The sequence below is a fragment of the Trichosurus vulpecula genome, chromosome 2 (assembly GCF_011100635.1).
Source record: "Trichosurus vulpecula isolate mTriVul1 chromosome 2, mTriVul1.pri, whole genome shotgun sequence".
Taxonomy (NCBI): Eukaryota; Metazoa; Chordata; class Mammalia; order Diprotodontia; family Phalangeridae; genus Trichosurus; species Trichosurus vulpecula.
In genome coordinates, this window is record NC_050574.1 from 44190181 (window position 1) to 44209804 (window position 19624).

At 41.7% G+C, this 19624-nt stretch overlaps 1 pseudogene; it reads left to right on the plus strand.

Annotated features, from left to right (window-relative positions):
- The first annotated feature begins 813 nt into the window (after window positions 1-813).
- LOC118835806 lies at window positions 814-16913 on the plus strand (annotated as a pseudogene).
- The last annotated feature ends 2711 nt before the right edge of the window (window positions 16914-19624 follow it).

Below are 19624 nucleotides of genomic sequence, written 5' to 3' on the forward strand. Positions count from 1 at the left end.
TTGGAGCGTGTGTGTGGCTGTGTACACATACATATAACACATATGTGTATATAACTATAGACAGGGACAAAGAGACAGAAATGAATTAAATGCTTTCAAAACACGTTACTTGTTCTATCTCATGATCCTCCCAACAGCCTTTTGGGATGGATACTACAAGTACTACCATCCCCTTCTTACATATGAGGGGGCTGAAGCAAAGGAATCTTAAGTGACTAGTACATTTATCCCTTCCACATCCTGGGGGTTAGCAGCACAGTGCCTCAGAGATCTCAAAAATCCTCATAAAAATGTTTGACCCTTCCTTCATACCAGAGAAGTCTGAATTTTTTGTTTTTCTTTTATGGGGTGTTTACAGTACCTTATTGTAAAATTTGGGTATTTGGTCACAGACTCTGTGTCCTCTGATAGCCTCCTGCGTCATGTGCAGCTTTCGTAAAACTCCCCCCAAATTTCCATTTAATTTCTTATACCCATGATATATCAAAACCGTGATGGGGAAGGATTAGCTTCCTGGGACCAGAGACTATTTGTTCTTGCTGTGATATACATCTGAAGCACTGTTTACACTCATGACTGGGTCTGGTTACTACCCTCTGATACAACCTTCTATGCCTGGGTGGAGAAATAGAATGGGTTCCCCAGAAGCCTGGCCAAGGAGTTTTGCTATGTGGCTGGGAGCCCCAGGCCCAAGGAGTCCAAGAGTGGGTCCAGTCCCTCATGGAATCCTAGGATCCAAGATTTAAAGCTGGAAGGAACCTTAGAGGTCATCCACTACAACCCTCTCATTTCACAGATGAGAAGAGAAGGCACTTGCCCCAAATCACACAGAGAATAAATAGAAGAAGCAGGATTTGAATCCTGGCTCTCAGACTCTTTATCCTTCACTCTGATGCCTTTCATCTTTGTACCCTGAGCATCCCTGCCCTCTCCTCCCAGGTATTCTACCTGAAGTGAGCGTCCATGCTTCTGCCACAGATGATCCTGTACACAGATGATAGCAGGTGAGAGATGACTTTGTCCTGGCCATGCCTGGCCAGGCAGGAGGTATTTCCTTTTTGTTTTGTTTGGGATTGTTGAATTTTCTTTTTTTCTTAGGGGAAGGCGCCTTGTAACCATTTTAAAAGTTCTCAGAGACATAGTTTCTGGGTAATTTAATCATTTTATTAATAAAGCCAGCACATTTATTAAGAAAAGGATGGTCATTTGGCCGTCTCTATTAGACCAAAGACCCCTCATGGTGGGGGAGCGTCATAGTTCATATGTCCTTCGAAGAGCAGGGGTAGCAATCAACTCTGATTGGTAAACAATTAACGAACAATGAATATTACAATGAGAGGCTGGGCTATATTACAATGTGGGTTTGGGGACACATGGCTTGGATGATCCACATCTTGGCTGCAGACACTTATCAATTTCCCTATCACCTGTTTGGCAAAAGGGAGAATCAACACCTGTCTGAGCAGTTGCAATGAGCAGGAATGTGCCTGTCAGTCCAGACTTAGAACTTCCCTTACTATCTGATTAGATCTTGGCCTGGGGAAATCTCGGCCCAGGATTTTCCACCCTGGTTGGTTTGGGGATGAAGAAGTAGAAAAGGGGAAAAACCTTGGTCATAATTCAATAATTAGTCATTAAATACAAAAGAGAAATGATCATTTCTCACAACATGGAGTTGGTTTGGGAGGGTCAGGGAGTCAGCACACCTAGGGCCTCCCATTCCTTGGTCATCTACATACAGCATAGAAAGGCAACTAGGTGGCACAGTGGATAGAGTGCCAGGGAAGTGCTCAGGAAGACCTGAGTTCAAATCTGGCCTGAGACACTTAGTAGCTGTGTGACCCTAGGCAAGTTGCTTAACCTCTGTTTACCTCAGTCATCTCATCTGTAAAATGGAGATCATGATAGCACCTATCTCCTGGGGTGGTTGTCAGGATCAAATGAGATCATAAGTATAAAGTGCTTAGCACAGTCCCTGGCGCATAGTAAGCACTAAATAAATGTTAGCTACACATTTCCCTTTGAACTTTTAGCAAGACAAATGTAACCTGCCTTTGAAGCTTAAAGCAGAGACTTTAGTTTTACATTTGTGTCCTCTCTCTCCTCCTCGCTCTCTCTCCTGAGCACCCACACCTGAACCTCTCCAACCAAGCACTGTCCAGAGAACATTCAGAAACCCCTTTCTAGAAGCTGCCAAAACTCTGAGATTCCTCTCCACAAGAGCCCTACCCAGGAAGTCTTTCTTCATTCTACCTCTAGCTCCACCCTATTCCTGATAAGGAAAGGCAAATGTAAGAGCATCTTAAATCCTCTGGAGGGAAAGGCATTTCCAGGAAGAAGAGCACAAAGGAACACCAACAGAAAAAAAGTAAGTGTACATTGAGATTTTTTTTTCCATTTTTCATTTAAATTTTTTACAAATTATTTTTCAAACAAAAATTTTTAAGAGCCTTTTACAACCCATCAGCCTTTCTTTCTTTTTATGCATTAAGCCCCTTCAAACGCTCTAGGGTCAAGCCCAAACAAGCCTTCTTGTTCCTTCTACATGACTCCCCAGCCTTGGAGCCTTTGTTCCTGTCCCTGGAAAGCCTTCTCATTTCACTTCCACTCCTTAAAATCCCTAGTATCTACAAAGGTTCAAGCATAACCTTCCACATGAAGCTTTTGCTGATCCCTCCAGCTTCCTATATTTCCCAAAACAAGTTACTTTGTATTTTTTTATATGTCCCCATAGAATGTAAGCTTCTTAAGTACAAGGACTATTACCTTTTCATTTTTTGTATCCCTTGTTAAGAGGGAATTCTGCCAGAGCCTGTTGCAGGCTCCGCCCAAAGCCCCTGCAAGCCTTCCTAGGTGTTTGAGGGGTGACCGACTATAGGGTGAGGGGAGGGAAGGCTTACCTTGACTCGGAGACCTCAGACTGGTCCCTGTAAGGGCCACCAAAGAAATGATGTAGTTTGAGGGGTTCAGGGATTTCTCAAGGACTAAACTACAGGACAGGGTCATCTGGAATGAATTCGTGGGCTCAAGCCTTCTTTAAGTCAAGTTGGCAAAGGTTTATGGTAACACCAATATGGTGGGCAGAGCTCCTTAGGGAACTTGCAACCTAACAGGAATGATGCTAAAGCTTATATAGGAAAAGTAGTGGATTATCAGGCAGATACGCTAATTAAGTGATAGCGTACAACCTTAGTCACAGGAGTCATTCACTACTGGAAACCAGGGGAAGGGGTTTCTAAGGGGTGTATTTTTGGTCTGTTATGTCTGTAGCAAGTTAGCTTCTGGAATTGACACCTATAGCTTGACCTCTGAATTGTATACAATAACTGTGGGAGTCAATACATGATAATTCTGCTGGTACAAGATAGTCCTGTTCATATAAGGGAAGTTTTACAGAGATCAGCTTGTTCTTGTAACAGGGAGAGATAGTTTGCCTCATTAGGGCCCTCTCATGCGTAATTGTGGGGAAAGCTAATTTGTCTTACTGGGGCACACTCATAGGCATAGTGTCCTTGGGCTGGGGAGAAAACTCTCAGGGATAGTGGTTTTTTTTTTTTAAACTAAAGAGCATTTATTGTATTCTCTACTAAGCCTTTGAGTTTTGAGGACCTAACTAAATTCTGGAAAACCTTCACACAGAAGGGTGAGTACAGTCAACATTATAAGCAAATATGAACAGCTGGAAGAACTATAAAAGTGCTAACTGACCAAAGAGAAATTTTCAGCTACTTCTTAGTTAAAAAGAAAAAGAAAGTTAAGGAGGGACAGGGGCTTCAGATCAGAGTGAGACAAAAATCTTCTAACACATTCAATCTTGGCTAGATTGTAACAAAATGGAAAGAGGACTTCTATAATACAAAGTTCCCAGTACAACACGCTGGACACACCTGTTTTCCAAGCTCTTCCCCCATCCCCCCAAGGCTGCCACTTGAATTATTTGCCAGCTTGTTGGGCCTGCAGACGAAGAAGCACGTAGGGCTGGTATGTCTGAGTATCTGCTCGGTACACAAGGCATATGTGACAGAGAGACTGCTGAGATTCATTCTTTTCAGATGTTCTTCACGCATTTTACAAACTCCTTCCATGCATTCATTCACTGATTCGTAATCAGCATAAATTCGGCCTTCTGGCCTCCTGGTAGATTGTACCAACAAAATGGTATGAGACATCATCCTGGGCTCCGCCGCTGCCGCTGCCACCGCAGCCACTGCACACGAGCTCAGGGATAGTGTTTTGAAGCTAGGGAGAAATGTGATCTTGAAATTGGGGTCCAAGCACAAACACCAAAGCACCCCATCACCTATATTTCCCAAAACAAATTACTTTGTATTTTTTTTTGTATGTCCCCCATAGAATGAAAGCTTCTTACTATTTCCTTTACATTTTTGGTGTCCCTGGCACATTGTAGGTTCTTAATAAATGATTTTTGGTTGATGAATTGCAAGTGAGAGAAGGTGGTGGCCCTGTGAGTGGAGAAAAGAGGATGCTTTTGAGAGATGCTGTGGAGGTTTTTGTTGTTATTCAGTCATGTTCTACTCTTCATGACCCTGTTCGGAGGTTTCGGTTTTGTTCTGTTTTGTTTTAGTATAGCAAATGAGGGAGAGTAAAGAGTTGAAGATGATTCCTAGGTTGTGAACTGAGATGTTTAGAATAACAATGATGCCCTTGACAAAAGGAAGTTCAGAACAGGGGTGAGTTTGGGGAGAAAATAATGTTTTGAACATGTCGGGTTTGAAATGCCTATGGGTTATTTGGTGAAGAGGTCCCTCAAGTATTTGGTGATGGGGGATTCAGATTTAGAAGATCAATGGGGTGGGATGTAAAGACTAGGGAATCTTTTCCATCGAAGTCATAATGGAATCTGATGTGCTCACCAAAAGAGATAGCATGGAGAGAGAAAAGAAAGGGGCCCAAGGCATGGCCCATGTGCAGTGTATAGGCATTTCTTCAGCCCATACCCCAGAAGGACCAGGGCCAGTATGTATATGACCCCTCACCACCATGTGCCTCTCCTCTGGTGCCAGGGCCATGGCCTCCATCAATGACCTGCCCGAGAACGTCCTCCTGGAGCTGTTCTCCCTGGTGCCAGCCAGGGAGTTGCTGAGGCACTGCCGGCTAGTCTGCAGCCTGTGGAGAGACGTCATCGACCTGGTGTCCCTGTGGAAACGCAAGTGCCAGAGAGAGGGCTTCATCTCCAAGAACTGGAACCAACCCGTAGCCGACTGGAAGGTTTTCTACTTCCTCTGCAGCCTCCAGAGAAACCTGATCCGCAACCCCTGTGCCCAAGGTGAGTCCCGCTACTATTGCAGGTTCTGCTTCCTCCAGAGAGCTACAGAACCAGCTGGACATCATTCAGCTCTCTTGGTTGACTTTATTCTTTTTTGTGTTTCTTTCAAGCAGCAGAGCAGTCTTCAAAACTGCCTTCTCTATTCAGGCAGTGGGTGAGTTCGCTTATTCTTCTGGTCTCTGGCTTCTTACCATCTCCTCTCCTATGGCTTAGAATGGCTTCGTATCAGGCTTCCCCTGGAACAAAAGCTTTTCTGAGGTGGGACAAAGGATTGGTACTTTTAGCTTTCAGCAGTAAGCGTTTTGGTGGTTAAAACAAGATGTAGTTACAAAGGTCTTTCTATAGCTTCTTTGGCTTTTTTGGGAGGGGAAGGTGTTTTTTATTTTGGGGTTTTTTTCCTTCAGTTTCAGCAACTTTATGGATTTTAGTTTCATAAGCAGGATGGATACAATGGAATTTTATGGAAAGCAGAAGAGAAAGGTAATGATTTACACATCAAAGAACAGATGGGAGAAAGGAAAGATGTCTATCAGGCAAGAGAGGACACCAAAAGGTTAACATCAGAACTATGACTAATATCTCCAGCTTGAATTGTCAGATCAGTAGAACAGGAAATAATAATCAGTTAACACCAGGGCCATAGCTGTCTCAGCTTGATTTCGCATACTCTCCTTAGTCATGTGATATGTTCATCTTAAGTAAATTACGGTAAGAAAAAGCAGAAATTATGACACTAAAGTCTAAATACTATGCTGTAATGTCTCTGTAACTGCATTGGAGCCTGCTTTAGCAGCAGGGCAAGCTCCAGCTGTCCTGAAAACATGTTTACTAGAACTTGGACATACTCCTAAGTACGGAATTCAATCATTTGAATAAAATCAACCTATATATGAACAAAACAAAGAAACTCAATATGTATTCAGCTCAGCTGATCTTTCCATCATGATGTATCTGGCAGATGCACAATGGTGGTGGTATTATTGTCAAGTCACAGCATTAAGTGACTTGTCCAGGGTCACAGAGAGCTAGTAAATGTCTGAACCAGATTTGAACTCAGGACATCCTGACTCCAGCCCCTGCACTCTATCCATTGAGCCACCTAGTTGTAGGACTGTCCTCTGCTAATTTAAACTACCTCTAATTTCTTTTAATCCTTTTTTCTTCTAGTTCCTGACTCTGATCAAATAGCCTGATTATTCCAAGTCCCACATTCCAATTTTCTTTGTTCTGATCCAGCCAATTAATGATTATTGGGTACAGCTAGTTGGTACAGTACCATCAGGACTGGACCCGATGTCAGGAAGACTGACCTGAGTTAGATTCCTGCTTCAGAAGCTTCCTAGATACGTGACCCTGGGCAAGTCACTTAACCTATCTGTCCCTCAGTTGCCTTATCTGGAAAATGGGGTTAACAATAGCATCTACCCCTCCCCCCGCCCCCTGTGTTCTTGTGAGGATCCAATGGGATGAACCTTAAAGTCCTGTAAAAACTCTAGCTCTTAGTAGTAGCGGTGGACATTTTTTCTCTGATTCACTCCAGAGCTTTGCTGTTGAGTCATAAGAATTAAAACTTTCAGGTTTACTTGCACAGCTTTTCCTTTTGCCATAAAACATTTTCCATGGTGATGAGGCCTGAGCTAAGAGCTGGCAGGATGGATTGAAGAGCAACTGCAAGACGTGTTGTGGAAGGAGAATCCATCAGGCTTTGCTTGTGACCTCTGAAAGACCTGTTCTTTTTCTAGAGGGGTTCGATTTTTGGAGAATTGACAAGAATGATGGAGATAGATGGAAAGTGGAAGACATACTTGGAGACCATGTGACAGAATTTCCAGACCCCCAGGTCAAGAAGTGCTTTGTCACCTCCTATCGGTAAGAGGAATTTTGGCTTAAAAGATCTATGGCAGGGATGGGAGTGGGACCTGGCTGAAAAGGGCAGGCTGCACTGGGGAGGGGGACAGGACAGGGGAGGAGTCCTCTGGGAAGCTGAGGAGCAATACTTAACTCTTCCAGGGATAACCTCTTCAAGCTGCAGGTTCATTTTTCCCTTCATGAGTACACATCAATTGACTTGAAATTGACCTGCTCTCAAAACCCGAGATTAGAAGGAACTGGCCTGTTCCCCTAGTGTTTGAGAAAAGTGCTTGGCGACTAAGCCAAAGGCCCTCCTGCCTAATGGAAAAGAGACTTGCAAAGTCTGAAATAAAAGTCGCAGCGTCATAGGATTTAATGCTGAAAGGGACCTTAGAGACCATTAGTCTTTTCTTTATATTATTTCTTTCTTTTTTGTAAGGAACTTCTTTCTTTCTTAAAATAGTATTATATTTTTTTCCCCAATTACATGTCAAGACAATTTTTAGTATTCATTTTTACAAGATTTTGAGTTCCAAATTTTTCTCCCTCCCTCTCCTCCCCTCTTCCTAAAATGGTAGGCAATTTGATAGAGGTTACATATATATGCTATCATGTAGAACATATGTCTATATTAGTCACAGTTGTGAAAGAAGAAATAGATCAAAAAGAAAAAAAAAACAGAGGGGGCAGAGCCAAGATGGTGGCAGGAAAGCAGGGACTTGCTTAAGCTCCCCACCAAATCCCTCCAAACACCTCTATAAATGGCTCTGAACAAATTCTAGAGCTGCAGAACCCATGAAATAGCAGAGGGAAACAGATCTCCAGCCCAGGAGAGACTGGACAGTCACCAGGAAGGGTCTATCACACGGTACTGAGAGCAGAGGGCAGCCCAGCGTGGGCTGCACTAGGACAGACTAGACCCAGAGTCAGCCAGCCGGAACAGGCCTTGGAGCCATGACACAGTGAGCTGTGGCAGTTACCAGACTTCTCTACCCACAAACGCCAAAGAGCAGGTTAGGGGGAAACTGCTGGATTGAGTTCAGAGCTGTCTGGCCGCCAGCTCTGGGGGTGGAGGAGGTCAGTGCAGCAGTGGTGGTAGCAGCAGCAGGACACTCCTAGGGTGCCTCCAGAGCACCAGCATCATCAGCTTCTTGAGTCCCTGACTCACATGGTGGGAGGAACCTAGCAGCAGATCAGAGTAAGAATGCAAGGAGAGCTTTGTGGGCACAAAGGCAGATTCTCTTGTTGTGCTCTGCTTGGATCTGAATTGTGGTCCTGGTTGGCAGTTCTTCTGAGGGGGTGGGGGGGCGAGTGCTGCTATGACAGAGCCTGAGGCAATGGTGGAGTAGAAGTCGCTCTGAAAACAGCAGTGCTTGGACCCTACTTGGGTCAAAGTACTCTCTACTCTACAAGCAGTCATATCCTGACAAAAAGCTCAAGGGTCAAGTAGTTGGCTGGGAACATAAAAAGGCAGCAAAAAACAAACTCAGACTCAAACTCAAACTCAAACTCTAGATTCTTTATCTAAGAAAGATATGAATTGGGCTCAGGCCATGGAAGAGCTCAAAAAGCATTTGGAAAAGCAAGTAAGAAAAGTAGAGGAAAACTTGGGAAGAGAAATGAGAGTGATGCAAGAAAACCATGAAAAACAAGTCAATGACTTGCTAAAGGAGACCCAAAAAAATACTGAAGAAAATAACACCTTAAAGAATAGATTAACTCAAATGGCAAAAGAGTTCCAAAAAGCCAATGAGGAGAAGAATGCCTTGAAAGGCAGAATTAGCCAAATGGAAAAGGAAGTCCAAAAGACCACTGAAGAAAATACCACCTTAGAAATTAGATTGGAGCAAGCAGAAGCTAGTGACTTTATGGGAAACCAAGATATTATAAAACAGAAACAAAGGAATGAAAAAATGGAAGACAATGTGAAATATCTCATTGCAAAAACTGCTGACCTGGAGAATAGATCCAGGAGAAATAATTTAAAAATTGTTGGACTACCTGAAAGCCATGATCAAAAAAAAAGAGCCCAGACATCATCTTTCAAGAACTTATCAAGGAAAACTGCCCTGATATTACAAAACCAGAGTGTACAATACAAATTGAAAGAATCCGCCAATCGCCTCTTGAAAAAATCCCAGAAAGAAAACTTCTAGGAATATTGTCGTCAAATTCCAGAGTTTCAGGTGAAGGAGAAAATACTTCAAGCATCCAGAAAGAAACAATTTGAATATTATGGAAACACAATCAGAATAACACAGGATCTAGCAGCTTCTACGTTAAGGGGTCAAAGGACTTGGAATATGATATTCCAGGGGTCAATGGAGCAAGTATTAAAACCAAGAATCACCTACCCAGCAAAAATGAGTATAATGCTCCAAGGCAAAATATGGATTTTCAATAAAATAGAGGACTTTCAAGCTTTCTCAATGAAAAGACCAGAGCTGAATAGAAAAGTTGACTTTCAAATACAAGAATCAAGAGAAGCATGAAAAGGTAAACAAGAAAGAGAATTCACATGGGACTTACTAAAGTTGAACTGTTATGCTTACATTCCTACATGGAAAGATGATGTGTGTAATTCAGGAGACCTTTTTCAGTACTAGGGGAGTTGAAGGGAATATAGACAGAGGGCACAGGATGAGTTGAATATGAAGGGATGATATCTAAAAAAATGAAATAAATTTAAGGAGTGAGAAAGGAATATATTGAGAGAGGGAGAAAGGGAGAGATAGAATGGGGAAAATTACCTCACATAAAAGTAGCAAGAAAAAGTTCTGTTGGAAGGGAAGAGGGGGCAGGTGAGGGGGAATGAGCAAATCTTACTCTCATCGGATTCAACTTGAGGAAGGAAAAACATACACACTCAATTGGGTATCTTACTCCACAGGAAAGTAAGGGGAAAGGGATAAAAAAGGGGGGATGATAGAAGGGAGGGCAGATAGGGGGAGGAGGTTGTCAAAAGCAAACATATTTGAAAAGGGACAGGGTCAAGGGAGAAAATTGAATAAAGGGGGACAGGATAGGATGGAAGGAAATATAGTTAGCCTTTCACAACATGAGAATTGTGGAAGTGTTTTGCATGATGATACATGTGTGATCTATGCTGAATTGCTTGCCTTCCTGGGGAGGGTGGGTGGGAAGGGAAGAGAGGAGAGAATTTGGAAATCAAAGTTTTAAAAGCAGATGCTTAAAAAAATTTTTTTAAAAAATTTTTGCATGCAGCTGGGAAACAACACATATAGGGAATGGGGCATAGAAATCTATCCTGCCCTACACGAAAGTAAGGGAAAAAAGGGATGGGGGTAGGGGGATGGGGTGAAAGAGGGGAGGGCTGACTGGGGAATGAGGCAATAAGAATATAAGCCATCTTGGAATGGGGGGAAGGGTAGAAATGGGGAAAAACTTGTAACTCAAAATCTTGTGGAAATCAATGTTGAAAACTAAAATACTAAATAAAATATGTACAGAAAAAAAATTTAAAAACTATGAAGTAGAAAAAAATATGCTTCAGTCTATATTCAGAGTCCATCAGTTCTTTATCTGGATTTGGATGGCATATTTCTTCATGAGTCCTATGCACTTGTCTTGGATCATTGTGTTGCTGAGAAGAGCTGAGTCATTCATAGCTGATCCTCACACAATGTTGCTGATTCTGTGTACAATATTTTCCGGGTTTTGCTCTTTTCACTTTGTATCAGTTCATGTAAGTCTTTCCAGATTTTTCTGAAATCTGCCTGTTCATTATTTCCTATTGCACAATATATTCCATTACATTCATATACCATAACTTGTTCAGCCATTCCCTAGTTGATATCCCTTCAATTTCCAATATTTTGCCACCAAGGAAAAGGCTGTTATAAATATTTTTGTACAGGTAGCTCCTTTTCCCTTTCTTATGATCTCTTTGCGATACAAACCAAGTAGTGGTATTGCCAGATCAAAGAGTATGTACCGTTTGGTTGCCCTGCGGGTCTAATTCTAAATTGCTCTCCAGAATGGTTGCATCAACTAGTTCACAATTCCACCAACAGTGCATTAATTAGCGTCTCAATTTTCCCACCTTCTCACCAACATTTATCATTTTCCTTTTTTGTCATATTAGCCAATCTGATAGGTGTGAGGTGGTCCCTCAGAGTTGTTTTAATCTGTATTTCTCTAATCCAAAGTGATTTAGAGCATGTCTTCATATGCTTATAGATAGCTTTTCTTCATATGAAAATTACTTGTCCATATCCTTCGACCATTAATCATTGAATTCTATTCTTGCAAATTCAGTTCTCTATATATTTGAGAAATAAAACCTTTATCAGAGACACTTGTTGTAAAGATTGTTTTACAGCTTTCTGCTTTCCTGTTAACCTTGGTTGCATTGGTTTTGTTTGTGCAAAAGTCTTTTAATTTAGTATAATCAAAATTATCTATTTTACATTTTGTAATGCTGTGTATCTCTGGTTATGAACCTGTAACTCATTTAACTTCTCCCTTAATAATTCGGTTGCTATACTACTTGGTGCATATATGTTTAGTATTGATATTACTTCATTGTCTATGGTACCTTTTAGCAAGATGTAGTTTCCTTATCTCTTTTAATTAAGTGTAATTTTGCTTTTGCTTTGTCTGAGATCAGGATGGCTATCCCTGCTTTTTTTTTTTACTTCAGGTGAAGCATAATAGATTCTGCTCCAGCCACTTACTTTTACTCTGTTTGTGTCTCTCTACCTCAAGTGTGTTTCTTGTAAACTATAACATATTGTAGGATTCTGGTTTTTGATCCACTCTGCTATCTGCTTCCATTTTATGAGAGAGTTCATCCCATTCACATTCACTGTTATGATTACTACCTGTGTAGTTCCCTCCTTCCTAGTTTTCCTACTGTTTGTCCTTTCTCTCCTTTCACCCTTTCCTTCTTCATGAGTGTTTTGCTGCTGTCTACCACTTCCCCTGATCTGCTTTCCCTTCTGTCAGTCCCCCATCCCTTTACTTAATCTCCTACCCTCTTACTTTCCTGTTAGGTAAGAATAGATTTCTATATTCAACTGATTGTGTATATTATTCCTACTTTGAGCCAATACTGATGAGAGTAAGTTTCAAGCAATACCCATTACCTACCCTCCCATCTTCCCCTCTACTGTAATAGGTTTTTTGCACCCTTTCATGTGAAATAATTTATCTCATTCTACTTCTGGCTTCCTTCTGCACCCCATGTACTCCTCTTTCTTATCCCTTAGTTTTTTTATGTCATTCCCTCAAATTCAACTTATATCCATACCCTTTGTCTATGTATATTCCTTCTAGCTCTACTACTAGTGGTACAATTTTTAAGAATTACAAGTATCATCTTCCTATGTAGGGATGTAAACCATTCAGCTCCATTGAATCCTTTACATTTTCTTTTTCCTTTTTACCTTTTTAGGCTTCTCTTGGGTCTTGATATTGGAGTTCAATTTTTTTTCCAATTCTGGTCTTCTCCTTATGAAAGACTGAAATCCTTCTATTTCAATGAATGACCACTTTTTTCCCCTTGAATGTTAATTTTGCTGGGTAAGTGATTCTTGGTTATAGTCCTAGCTCCTTTCCCTTCTGGAATATCATGTTCCATGACTTACAGTTCTTTAATATTGTACCTGTTAAGTCCTGTGTACTCTTGGTTGTGGCTCCCCAATATTTGAATTGTTTCTTTTTGGCCACCTGCAGTATTTTTTCCTTGACCTGACAGTTCTGTAATTTGGCTATAATGTTCCTTGGAGTTTTTATTTTGGGATCTCTTTCCTCAGATTATCAGTGAATTCTTTCAATGTCTATTTTGCCCCTGGTTGCAGGATGTCAGGACAGTTTTCCTCGATAATTTCTTGAAAGATGCTGTCCAGGTCCTCTTTTTGATTATGGCTTTCAGGCAGTTCAATGATTCTGACATTATCTCTCCTGGATCCATTTTCCAGGTCAGCTGTTTTTCCAATGAGGTATTTTACATTTTCTTCCATTTTCTCATTCTTTTGAATTTGTTTGAGTGATCCTTGATGTCTCATAGAGTCATTAGCTTCCACTTGCCCAATTCTAACTTTTGAGGAATTGTTTTTCTCAGTTATGTTTTGTACTTCCTTTTCCATTTGGCCAGTTTTACTTTTTAAGCAATTGTTTTCTTTTTCCACGCTGTCAACTCCTTTTTCATAATTCTCTTGTATCGCTCCCATTTCTTTTCCAACTTTTCTTCTACCTCTCTTATGTGATTTTTAAGCTCCCTTTTGAGCTCTTCCTTAAGTTGTTTCTGGGCTTGAGACCACTTCCTGTTTTTCTTTGGATTTTGCCCATAGGTATTTTGACATCATAATCTTCCCTATCACCAAAATAACTTTCTATGGTCAGATGACTTTTTTTGTTGTTGTTGTGTGCTCATCTTCTTTGGTTTTTTTTTTTCTTTTCTTTTAAATTTATGCTCTGCTCCAATGGTGGAAGGGACCCTGTCTCAAGGCTCCTTGTGCCAGGGGCTGCAGGCCCCAACAATTTACTTGGTGCTGCACTGATGTTACCCTGAGGCCCATGGGGGACCCTGGTGTCTGGTGCTTTGCTAAGGGTCTGGGGTGGGGGTGGCTCATGTTGCTGGAGGCCCTAGGGGTCTGGCAGGATACATGGTGCTGAGACAGGGTCCTAGTGATAGTGTCTGGCATATGCTGAGGCCAATGGGCTGTTTCTGCTACTCCTTGGAGCTATGCTGAAGCACATGGAGATCTGACCCTGGGGGTTGCCTGTTTGCCCAGGGTTATGCTGAATTGAGTGGCAGTTCTTAGAGCCTGAAAGATATTCCCAGACACCCCTCTATTTGCTGCTCTCCAAATTACCAGCCCTTATTTAAGAGAACGGTTCAGCCGACCTATCAGAAATCCTCACTGGATGAGGAGTAGAAAAACCACTGGATTTGAAGATAAAGGACCTGACTTTGAATCTGACCTCTTTCACCTAGTAAATATGTGATCTTGAACAAATTCACTGACTTCACTTCTCTGAGCCTCAGTTTCTCCATCTGTGAAATAGAAAGAGTTACACTCATACTACCAACCTCAAAGGGTTACTTTGAGGCTCAGATGAGGCAGGTAATGCAGTTTACTTGGAACAGTGTAAACTGCTCCATAAATAGGGATAAGAATCAGACCTATACTTTCATCAGCATAAAGAACCCCCTCTTCCCACACATATCAGCACCTTCTGTGCAACTCAGAGGCTTTGGGAATTGTCAAGAGCACCGAGAGGTGAAGAGATTTGCCCAAGGTCGCATAGTGTGTGTCAGAAGAGGGACTGGAGCAAAAGTGAGAAAGAGAGGGAGGGAGGGAGGGAGAGAGAGAGAGGGAGAGAGAGAGAGAGAGAGGGAGGGAGGGAGAGAGAGAGAGAGAGAGAGGGAGGGAGGGAGGGAGAGAGAGAGAGAGACTTATGCATCATACCTATTGCTGGGATGGGAGGGATGATTACAGCTCTAAGTCTGACTGAGGATTGATCAATCACATGATGAGAGAAATGATCATTAAATAACAAATTATTGGGGAGCTCTCTGACCTTTCCCAAAAGTTTACCCCACCTAGACCTTCTTATCTAGGAGGAGTTATTGCCCCACTGAGTTAGAGAACCTTACAAAGAATTCAATGTAAGGTAAATTCTGGCCCATTGTGTTCCACTCAGCCAGGTATGAGCAAAGGTGAACCCCCTTTTGTCTAGATTGCCCTAGGTGGGAGTAGTCTAGATAAGAGAGAAGTCTCTTTGTCCAAGATTAAATGATCAGAATCAAGTCCCCTAGCCCCTCACTAGAATAGGCCTACCTCTCACTATAATATTCTTCTCATTAATTGTTAACCAATCAGAGTTGATTGCCATCCTCAGGAACACCCACCCTTCCAAGGGCATAAAAGCTTTAAGTGGGTTCCATGAAGGGTCTTTGGCATTTGAGAGTTCTACTGACCCCTTTTGCTAATTATCTGCTGGCATGATTAATAAAATGATTAATTATCCAGAAATTATATCTTCCCCAATGGGGAAAGGAACAGCCCACTACTGAGCAGACCTGGAGCTGAAAGTCTTCTCATGTCTCCCCAGCACCTGCCTCAAGTCTCAGTGGGTGGACCTGAAAGCCAAGGGATATTGGGAGGAATTGATGGACACAGTGAGGCCGGACATTGTGATCAAGGATTGGTGAGTCAGGCTGGAGCCTGGGGGAAGGGAAGACATTCTCACATCCATGAGCAACTTCATCCACACCATAACCTTGTGAAGAAATAGCATTTCTCTTTCTTTTTTATATGGGGGAACTGAAAGCTTATTCAGTGCCTTACCCAAGCTCATATAAGATAGCAATGACAAGTTTAGAGATGAAATAAAAAGAAAGCTGGACCTAGACTCAGGGTCCTCAGTTCCAATGATGCTTCACCACTTGCTACATTTGAGATCTTGAACAACTCACTACACCACTCTGGTCCTCAGTTTCTTCATGTGAAAATGAGGGGGTTGGACTAGATGACCCTTAAGTGTCCTTCCAGCCCTAGCTATGATCCTATGAAAGCCAAGAAGGACTTTCTGGTCTCTTTCCACTCTGCTGGCAAGTTGTGGCTCCTAGACTTTCAGCTTGCTGTGCTTCACAGTTTATCTTTCCTCTAAAACATGGTGCTCACACCCTTTTTCAGGGGACCAGCTCTATTCCCAGAAGAGGATATGACAGGTCCTTTGCATGGAAGCCCTAACACTGGGCCTGCGTCAGATATGTGAGTCTTGGAGAGTTCATCTCTCTAAGCAGTAGATTAGGGTTTCTTTCCCTGTTTCTGAGAGTTAGATGATTGAGTAGAGATGTGCTCTGCTGGGACAAGAAACTGTTCCCTGCTACACTGGGGTGTGAAGTTCAACTTCATTTACTCTTGGTAACTATGTCCTCAGTACTAGAATCTGGTGCAGTCATGAGTGAATAAGCAGGAGAGGCCTAGCTGGGCACCTGACTAATGGGCTTTAGAGTATGTAGGCCCCAGGGAGCACATGGCTAAGGAGCTCAGAGAGCTCACTAACCCCAGCCACTCTCTTCTTGCCCAGAACTTTCCTGCTCTTCACCATCAGTTCTTTCTCCCACTCACAGGTATGCTGCCAGAAATGACTGTGGCTGTACCTACCGCATCTGTGTGAAACTGTTTTCAGATAACGGTGAAGTCTTGGCTCAGTTTCAGCCAGAACCTGAGTACATCGAACAATGGAGTGATGCTGAATGGAAAGAGGTCAGGGAAGCCCTGGGAGGTCATATGGTGGGTGGGGAGGGGAGGGGAGAGAAGATGTTGCTTACTAACTCGTTCCTCTGGCTTCTCTCAGGTCTCCTACACATTCTCCAATTACCCCCCAAAAGTCCGATACATCCACTTCCAGCATGGAGGCAGAGATACTCAGTTCTGGGCTGGCTGGTATGGCCCAAAGGTCACCAACAGTAGCATCACTATCAGCCCTGAGGTCACTAGGAGACAGTCGTGCAGACGGGGAAGAATCCTTTCAAGAGACAGCCCAAGACCCTTACGGCCAAAACTGTGGACATCAATTAGAGAATGGCTAAATAAACTGTGACACATAAATGTAATGGAACATTACTGTGCCATAGGTAGGGGTGAATATGAAGAGTTCAGAGACTTACATGAACTGATTCAGAATGACACTAAATAGCTGTGTGACCCTGGGAAAGTTACTTAACCTCTGACTGTGGTTAGGGGTATAGTTGAGGATCAAGCAAAAGCTAGAAAGGGTCATGAGATGTAAAAATGGATAATTTTTATTACAATAAATGAAAAAGATTTTGCACAAACAAAACCAATACAGTCAAAATAAGAAGAAAAGCAAACTAGAAGGGAAATTTTACAGAAAGTTGTTTTTTTTTATAAAGGTCTCATTTCTCAAATATATAGGGAACTGAACCAAATCTATAAAAATAAGAACTATTCTTCAGTTGATAAAAGGTCAAAGGATACACACATGCAGTTTTCAAAAGAAGAAATCAAAGCTATCAGCAGTCACATTAAAAATGCTCTAAATCATTGATAGAGAACTGCACATTAAAACAATTCTGAGTAAACTTTCACACTTACCAAATTGTCCAAAATGACCAAAAAGAAAAATGAGAAATGCTGGAGGGCATGTAGAAAAAACAGGTACACTAATGCATTGTTGGCGGAGCTATGAATCAGTCCCACCATTCTGGAGAACGATTTGAAACTATGCCCAAAGGGCAACCAAACTGTGCATATCCTTTGACTCAGCAATACAGCTACTAGGTCTATACCCCAAAGAGATCATAAAAAAAGGAAAAGGACCCATATGTACAAAAATATTTATAGAAGCTCTTTTTGTAGTTCCAAAGAATTGAAAACCGAGGGGATGCCTATCAATTGGGGGATGGCTAAACAATTTCTGGCATATGATTACGATGAAATACTATTGCACGATAAGAAATGATGAGCAAGATGATTTCAGAAAAACCTGGAAAGATTTACATGAAATGATACAGAGTAAAGTGAGCAGAACCAGAAGAACATCGGATACAATAGTAGCAATATCTGTAATGAAAATCAACTGTGAAAGACTTAGCAACTCTGATCAATGCAGTGATCCACTACAATTCCAAAGGACTCACAATGAAAAAGCTATCCCCCTCCAGAGAGAGAACTGATAAACTCTTAGGCTGGTTGGATAATATTTTTTCTTTTTCTTTTTCTTGCTCCCCCCACCTCCCCACAACATGGCCAATGTGGAAACATGTTTTACATGACTTAGCATACTTAACAGGCATTGTATTTCTTGCCTTCTCAATGGTAAAGGAGAAGGTGGAGGGAGAGAGAAAATTGGGAACTCAAAAATGATTTTTTGAAAGACAAATTAAATTAGAATTTTAAAATTTAATTTTAAAAAGAAAAATTAGGAGGATTCCAGGAAGATGGCATAGTAGGTCAGAAAATTCCAAGCTCTCAAGGTTTTGTCCCACAAAAGAAATGAAATAGCACCTCAGGGAGACTATTGAGCAGTAAAGACAAACAAGAGTAGGGGCAGAACAGGGCTCCTCCTGGGGCAATCAGAGAAGATCTGAAGAAAAGTCCCAAAGTGAGGTTTGCTCAACCTGAAGAGTAAATACCTCCAGGCTAGGTCCTAGGTCTGCTTAAAGAACAAGCTGCAAGCCCCGGGGTTAGCTGGTTGGGAGGCTGCCTTGTCCCCAACTCAGGAACTTCTCCCCGGGACAGTGAAGGGAGTTAAGCGTCTAAGTCCAGGAAGATTGAGGGGACCTCTGCTGACAAGGAACACTAGACCCAGCTGTGCTATGGAGAGCAGCTGGGGCAAGAAGGATCCAGGACCCACCCAGTGAGTGCAGAAGTAGTGGGGCGGTATGATGCTGGCTGTGTGCACTTACAGGAGGCTGGAGGTCTTGGTTCCAGTTACAAGTCAGAAGGGAGAACTGAAGGAAGATCTGAAGCCAGAGGCACCATACTCCATACCCCAGGACTAGAGGTGATTACAAAAACTGAGTTACTACAAATAAAAAAAATGCACAGGCAAAGGAGAAAAGAGAAAAAATTCAACGACTGAGAGTTACTATGGGAATAGAGAAGATAGGGTTCATCTTCAGAGGAGGATACTGAAGCAAAAAAAACCCTCTTCTACCCCAAACAGTAATGTCAAATGGTCACCTGCTCAAAAAAGAATTAATAGAAGAACCTAAGAGAGAGAGAGAGAGAGAGAGAGAGAGAGAGAGAGAGAAATGAGAGAGATTGGGGAAAAACTTTAAAAAAAAAAAGAATAATCCAAGAAAAACAAGAAGATTATGGAAAGAAATTCAACCAATTAGAAAAGGAGATCCAGAATCTTAAGGAAGAAAACAACTCCTTGAAAATCAGAATTGGGCAAGGGGAAGCCAGCAAAGTTATAAGAGATCAAGAAATAATAAAACAAAATATAAAGAATGAAAAATAGAAGAGAATGTGAAACATCTCATAAGAAAAACAATTGATTTGGAGAACAGATCCAGAAGAGAAAACATAAGAATAATTGGACTACCTGAAAGCTATGATAAAAAAAAGAATCTTGATACAGTAATACAAGAAATAATTAAAGAAAATTGTCCTGAAGCATTAGAACAAGAGCAGAAAGTAGAAATAGAAAAAACTCACTGATCACCACCTAAAAGAGATCCTATGAAGAAAACCCATAGGAATATTATAGTCAAATCCTGAAACCCCCCAGCTCAAGGATAAAATATTACAAGCAACAAGAAAAAACAATTTATGGCAGAAATATGGTGGTGCCACAATTAAAATCACACAAGACCTAGCAGCAGTGACACTAAAATACCACAGGTCTTAGAACACTATATATCAAAGAGTAAAAGAACTGGGCTTCTGGCTAAAAATATCACACCCAGCAAAGCTAAGCATAATCCTGAATGAAAAAAAAGAATGGACATGTAATGAACTGTCACACTTTCAGGACTTT